This window comes from Melitaea cinxia, chromosome 11 (assembly GCF_905220565.1).
Source record: "Melitaea cinxia chromosome 11, ilMelCinx1.1, whole genome shotgun sequence".
Taxonomy (NCBI): domain Eukaryota; kingdom Metazoa; phylum Arthropoda; class Insecta; order Lepidoptera; family Nymphalidae; genus Melitaea; species Melitaea cinxia.
The window spans coordinates 11,002,211-11,008,819 of NC_059404.1; positions in this window are offsets into that span (position 1 = coordinate 11,002,211).

The following is a 6,609-nucleotide window of genomic DNA, read 5'->3' on the forward strand; positions in this document are numbered from 1 at the left end:
TATTATATTCGTAAATTATTCTGAATACTGTAGTACACAAAAAAAAATTGTTGTTCAAATGTTCAATATTAGTTATTATGTTAGAAAAGTTTTATTGTTCCATACTATGCAATATTATGTCAGAAAAATATGAATTGTCTATGACTACCTCGCCTACAATCGGAAGCGCCAAGCCTGAAGTAACCGTCAGGCGTCAGTAAGTCAGTTCGTATAATCATCAGCCAGTCAAACATATACAGATTGGACATCACACGGTTTGTGCTACATATGGAGAACGATAAAATATTTTAAATATAAGTTTACGGAAAGTGAATCATTTAAGGAAGCCCTTCATTTTGCAGATGAAAAATATTTTTTGAAATGTTTTCCAGTATTCCCAGGTCGTTATTGTAAGTAGCTTTTCGTTTATTTTTGGACTTTACATAACGTGACACCTGTGTTTTATTCGATTTGCAAAGAAATTTGTAGGTTGTCGTGGTATTGGAATTGTTTTTTTTTCGCCTTTTAACATTTTTGTTTTAAAATAGTCTATTACAATCGATGTATAGCTTTTGTTTAAAGATTTTAAAATCATTTTAATAATCACTGCAATAAATAAAACATTTACCGGTATGTTTTTATGGTGGAAAATATATTAAATTCCATTCCATTATAAATTATTTAGTAGGCATGGCACCTTTATATTACAATATTTTGAAACATAAGATTTGCGGTCTCAGCTATTGATCTTACGTTTCGGACTATAACTAAATGATATCACGATTCTACGAAAATTTTCGTATTCGTAAACATACTCTAAATTTAATATTTTTAGGATAAAAGAATTTAGTTTGTAAATATAAATTGATTTTTTTTATTAGGCCAGTAAGAAGATACAAGTAAATATAATCTAATAGAAGTTCATTCAAAATTAAAAGAAAATCATGTAGCAAAATTGAACCCAAATAATAATTGAACACTAATCAAAAAACATATATATATTGTGAAAATAATAAGTTAAAGCATTATAATACTGAAAAAATCTACACTTTTTACACTAGTATTATTAACAATATTATATAAACATATTTATAATGTTAGTAAAATATACATGGTAATCTCCACTAAATCAGATGTTGTTTGTTTTTAAAAACATTTAGGACATAAGTATGCTATGAGTGTAATACAAAGTGACCTATTTTTGGATTGACCTACTTTTCTCACCTTGGTAATTCCTGTTAATGTACCCTTAATAAAATAATTCATGATGTACTAAATTGTTTTTGTATAATAAAATTTAATAAAATATATAAAGTAGTTTTCTTTGTGATATAAATATGAGAATTTTTTTTAAATAGAAGAATGCTTAAAATAGAAAAACAAAATTAATTAATCAATTAATAATTATAAAAAAGAGAATCTAATTGTTTGAGAATTGTTTTACAATTACTGTATTATTTAAAATTACTGTATTATTATAACGCTTAAAAACGGGTTAAAAACTATTCAGTTTTGTATTAAAGCTTGATTAAATTTACATAAAAAATTGCATACTTGTACTCCGACACGAACACACTCCGAATTCCAACCACCAGAGCAGGCTGGGTTTCGAAATGGCTACAGCACCATAGACCACATCCAAACTGTTTGGCAAATTATTCAAAAGACAGAAGAATATAATCAACTGCTGTGTATGGCATTTGTGGACTACAAGAAAGCCTTCGACTCTGTTGAGACCTGGGCTGTCCTGGACTCTCTGCAGAGATGTCATATCGACTGGTGATATATCGAGATACTGAAATGTATGTACGACGCGGCGAAGATAACCGTTCATGTCCGGACCAGAGAACAAGACCTATTTCCCTTCGGCGTGGGGTAAGACAGGGAGATGTAATATCACCGAAACTGTTTACCACTGCGCTAGAGGATGTCTTTAAGACCTTAGATTGGGGTCATCTTTGTGCAGACGTTGGATGAGTAAGGCCAGATGCAGGCCAGCCTAAACAAGTCCTCCCGGCGTGTCGGTCTCTGTATGAACTTAGACAAAACGAAAGTAATGTTTAACAACCAAGTCATACCGAGACTGTTATCGGTCGATGGTACCCTTCTCGAAGTTGTTTAGGATTATATTTACCTAGGCCGTACTATTCAACTAGGCCACAACTACTTTGAGAAAGAGGTCGATAGGAGGATTCGGTTGGGCTGGGCGGCGTTTGGCAGGCTTCGTCGAGTCTTCACTTCGAAGATTCAGCAATGCTTGAAGACAAAAGTCTTCGAGCAATGCGTCCCGCCTGTGTTAACGGAGTCGAGACGTGGACACTGACGAAGGGACTGGTCCACAAGTTTAAAGTCACTCAACGTACAATGGAACGGGCCATACTTGGGGTTTCTCTCAAAGATAGGATTAAAAATGAGACTATCTAAACTACTATTTAAATTATTTTTGGAGTATAAAACTTTTTTTTTGAGACATATTGATTAGATAAGACGAAATGTTGGTCCTTGGTAATACTCCCCATTTTTTTTAAATTAGTGAAATAAAAATGGAATAATTTGTAAAGTATACATTTATTTATGTATTTACAATATATGTATATATATATATATAGATATATAATTTATGTGATAGACAGTGCAGCAAAAACAATTTAGCAGTTTAACAGCGCACTGTGTTTCTAAAGTAATAATACTAAAGTACAAATGATATTATAAACTAATATAAAAAATATTACATTAAGCTACATAAATAATAGAAGAAGAAGAAGAAGAAGAAGAAATATACTTTATTGTGCATATTACATAACATACATCTTTAAAAATAAAATTTGCAAAACAATACTATGCACAAAGGCGGTCTTATCGCTAGGTAAGCGATTTCTTCCAGACAACCTTGGGGTAGAGGAGATTTTAAAATAAAAAGAGTAGGGTTATCAAAAGGCAAAACAAAAAATTAAAAACAAAGTAGATCCTACATTCTAATAATAATACAATTATATATATATATATACATATACATATATTTATATATATATATATATATATATATATATATATATATATATATATATATATATATATATATATTATAAACATATAAAGAATTAAATACACAAATAAATACATACCCATTACATTATGCTTTATCGTAAAATATATACACAAATAAATACATACCTATTACATTAATTATGAAGTAGATAATAGTTAATCATAAATATAATATTGAATAATTATCGACAGCACATTTACGAATAACTACGAGTAAACTTACTAACACAGACCAGCTTTTCACTAACAATTTAGGTAAAAATCTTTTAGTAGCTTCTTAAATGATGTAAGAGTTTTAGCCTCCCTAATAGTTTTAGGCAAAGCATTCCACAGAACTATTGACTGCACTGTAAAAGAGCAATTGTAGAAAGCAGTATGATGGATAGGAATATACAGCGTAGTTGTATCATTCGAGCGCAGTGCCTTGTCAGATTCACGCACTACAAACTTTTCTCTTAGATACTCAGGGGCCCGGGGACTTTTAAGCACACAGTAAAGCAGCGCCAGCATTCTAGTATTCCGGCGAAAGCGGATTGGCAACCACTTGAGCTTTTTACGAAAATCGGATATGTGATCGTATTTTCGCAAAGAAAATACGAATCTAATAGCTAAATTTTGGAGCCTCTCAAGTTTTGTCAGTTGTTGTTCAGTAAGGTCAGGATAGCACGCATCGGCATAGTCGAGATAAGACAGGAAAAGAGATTCCGCGAGTGCAATTTTAGTAGAAGTCGGTAGCATGTATTGTAAGCGTCTTAACGAATGCCAAGTTGAAAACATTTTTCTACTCACTTCTTTAATCTGCGTTGTCCAGTTCATATTCTCGTCCATGTAAACGCCAAGATTTTTAACGCACTTACTATATGGTATGGAAGTGTTATTGATGAGCACCGGAGGTAAAGAAGCCCAGTCAATCCTCGAAATAAAAGCCCGACTACCCAATACTATAACTTGCGATTTCACTGGATTTAATTTAAGACCATAACAGCGACTCCATTCAGCTACAGCAGCAAGATCTTTATTAATTATAGTAATAGCCCCAGGCAAGTTTTCGAGGTCAGACTGAGCATAGATCTGCAAATCATCTGCATACAAATGGTAGAGAGAAGAAATGTTATTCGTGATGTTGTTAATGAAAATGGCAAATAGAAGAGGTGATAAGACGCCACCTTGAGGCACACCGACAGGTAAATTAGACCAAGAGGAAAGATCTATTGCCATCTTTACTCTCTGCCGGCGCCTCTGTAGATAACTACGAAACCAGTCAATCACTGATGGAGATATGTTAAGTGAACACATGGTACTAAGAAGTACGTCATGATCTACCGTATTAAAAGCATTACTGAAGTCTAATAAAGTCAGAACAGTAAGCTTTTTGTTATCCATGCCATATATAGGTTAGACATATGAATATAATTGGAAAAAAAAATTAACATAAAGTGGTTAAAGAATAAAGAAAAGAATAAAAGTAATAAATGCGGCCATTTCAATTTCTATATTTTGGTCTAAAAATAATTTTTAACCGAATTCCAAAAAAGGAGGAGGTTCTCAATTCGACTGTATTTTTTTTTTTTTTTAATGTATGTTACATCAGAACTTTTGACCGGGTAGACCGATTCCGACAAATTTTATTTTAATCGAAAGGTGGTGTGTGCCAATTGGTCCCCATTTAAATTTATTTGAGATCTAACAGCTACTTTTCGAGTTATATCTAATAATGCGTTTTTACTTGACGCTTTTTTCGTCGACCTACGTTGTATTATACCGCATAACTTTCTACTGGATGTACCGATTTTGATAATTCTTTTTTTGTTGGAAAGGGGATATCCCTAGTTTGGTACCATGATAAGGAAACCAGGATCTGATGACGGGATCCCAGAGAAATCGAGGGAAACTCTCGAAAATCCGCAATAACTTTTTACTGGGTGTACCGATTTTGATAATTTTTAATTTAATCGAAAGCTGATGTTTATCATGTGGTCACATATAAATTTTATCGAGATCTGATAACTACTTTTTGAGTAATCTTTGATAACGCGTAGTTGCTTGACTATTTTTTCGTCGATCTACGTTGTATTATTTGTCGATGTAATTGAAGTCGGTTTTTTTTCGTTTGCTAGCAAACACAATTATTTTAAATCTGTTTTTATAGTTTTTTTTTGAATTTTTTTCGTTTAAATCCGATGGCAGATTATTTATTAAGAAAGGAATGATATATTCAAGTGTACGTTTCCCATAAAAAATACTGTGTTTACATTACAGCCTATAGTTATTAAAAAGTTGCTAGCTACGGAAGTTGTAGTTAATGTGATACTATTATAATGGATTGTGTTTGCGTAGTTACGGTCGTCAGTTGTAATGTATAGTAGTTGCCTGTTTAAGCAGCGACATTGAATGCAGAACATATCGATTTCCATTGTCAGACTCATATTCATTTTGCTATCAGTGTGATAATTGATAGCATCGTAATAGTATGTTCATGATAAGCGAGGTTATTGTACGAGTATTTTGGCGATCATTATTACGACTTTGTGACACATAGTTAACAATAGCTATGTCAGGCACGTGGTCCATTAAACTTTTTTCTTCAATAGAAAAAAAAAAACACAAAAATAGCTAGATAACCCTGTCCGCGAGTCTGCTAATAACTGGTATTGAAATAAAAATCATCATCATCATCATATTCTTTATATATTATGTTTATATATATTTGATATATATATATATGTTTATGTATATGTGTATGTATGTGTGTATGTGTATATGTGTATATGTATATATATGTATGTATATGTATATATATGTGTATGTGTATGTATGTGTATGTATGTATATTCACGTATTATATGTATATATTATGTATGTACACCTCCATGCCGTCTAATTCTTGTCATGTCCTTTTCATGCTAGAGGTTGTCTGGAAGAGATCGCTCTTTTAGCGATAAGACCGCCTTTTGTACATGTCTATATTTTCTTTTACGGTGTAAAATTTTTCTCTGATAGTGTACAATAAAGAGTATTTGTATTGTATTGTATTGTAAAAATATGATTTCAAATAGTTTAAGATAATAAGAAGTTTTACGGTTGTAATTTTTTTGGTATTGTTATTTTCACATGAAGTTTAATAAATATACTAACTTCTAATAGTATTTTTTTTTCTCATAAGACTTTGTCAGACTTGATTCTTCAAGATTAATTGAGGCACAACTAGTCTAAGATCTTTATGCTTTTTATCGAACAATGATTTTAAGTTGGTCGTGGATGGTTTACAATACAAAAATCAATAACAAAACAGCTTCATTCATTTTAACTACATAAAAGACTAAACAAAAGATCCTTGATCTTTTAATATTCAGGGAGGTGTTCATGAAATTCGGAGCTACAATGAAGAGGAATTTGTGAGAGATAACTGCTCAAACTTGTGACTTCTCTTCCACTTCCATCTAAGAGGTAATATGCCTGCCAGTATAAAAGGCATCATCTGTGCGATAACAAATAGTAAAACTCAAGTATTAATGGAGTTTCCGAGCATACTCTTTCGACTTTATTCTGCCCCCATTAAGATAATGGGTTACCAGAATATAT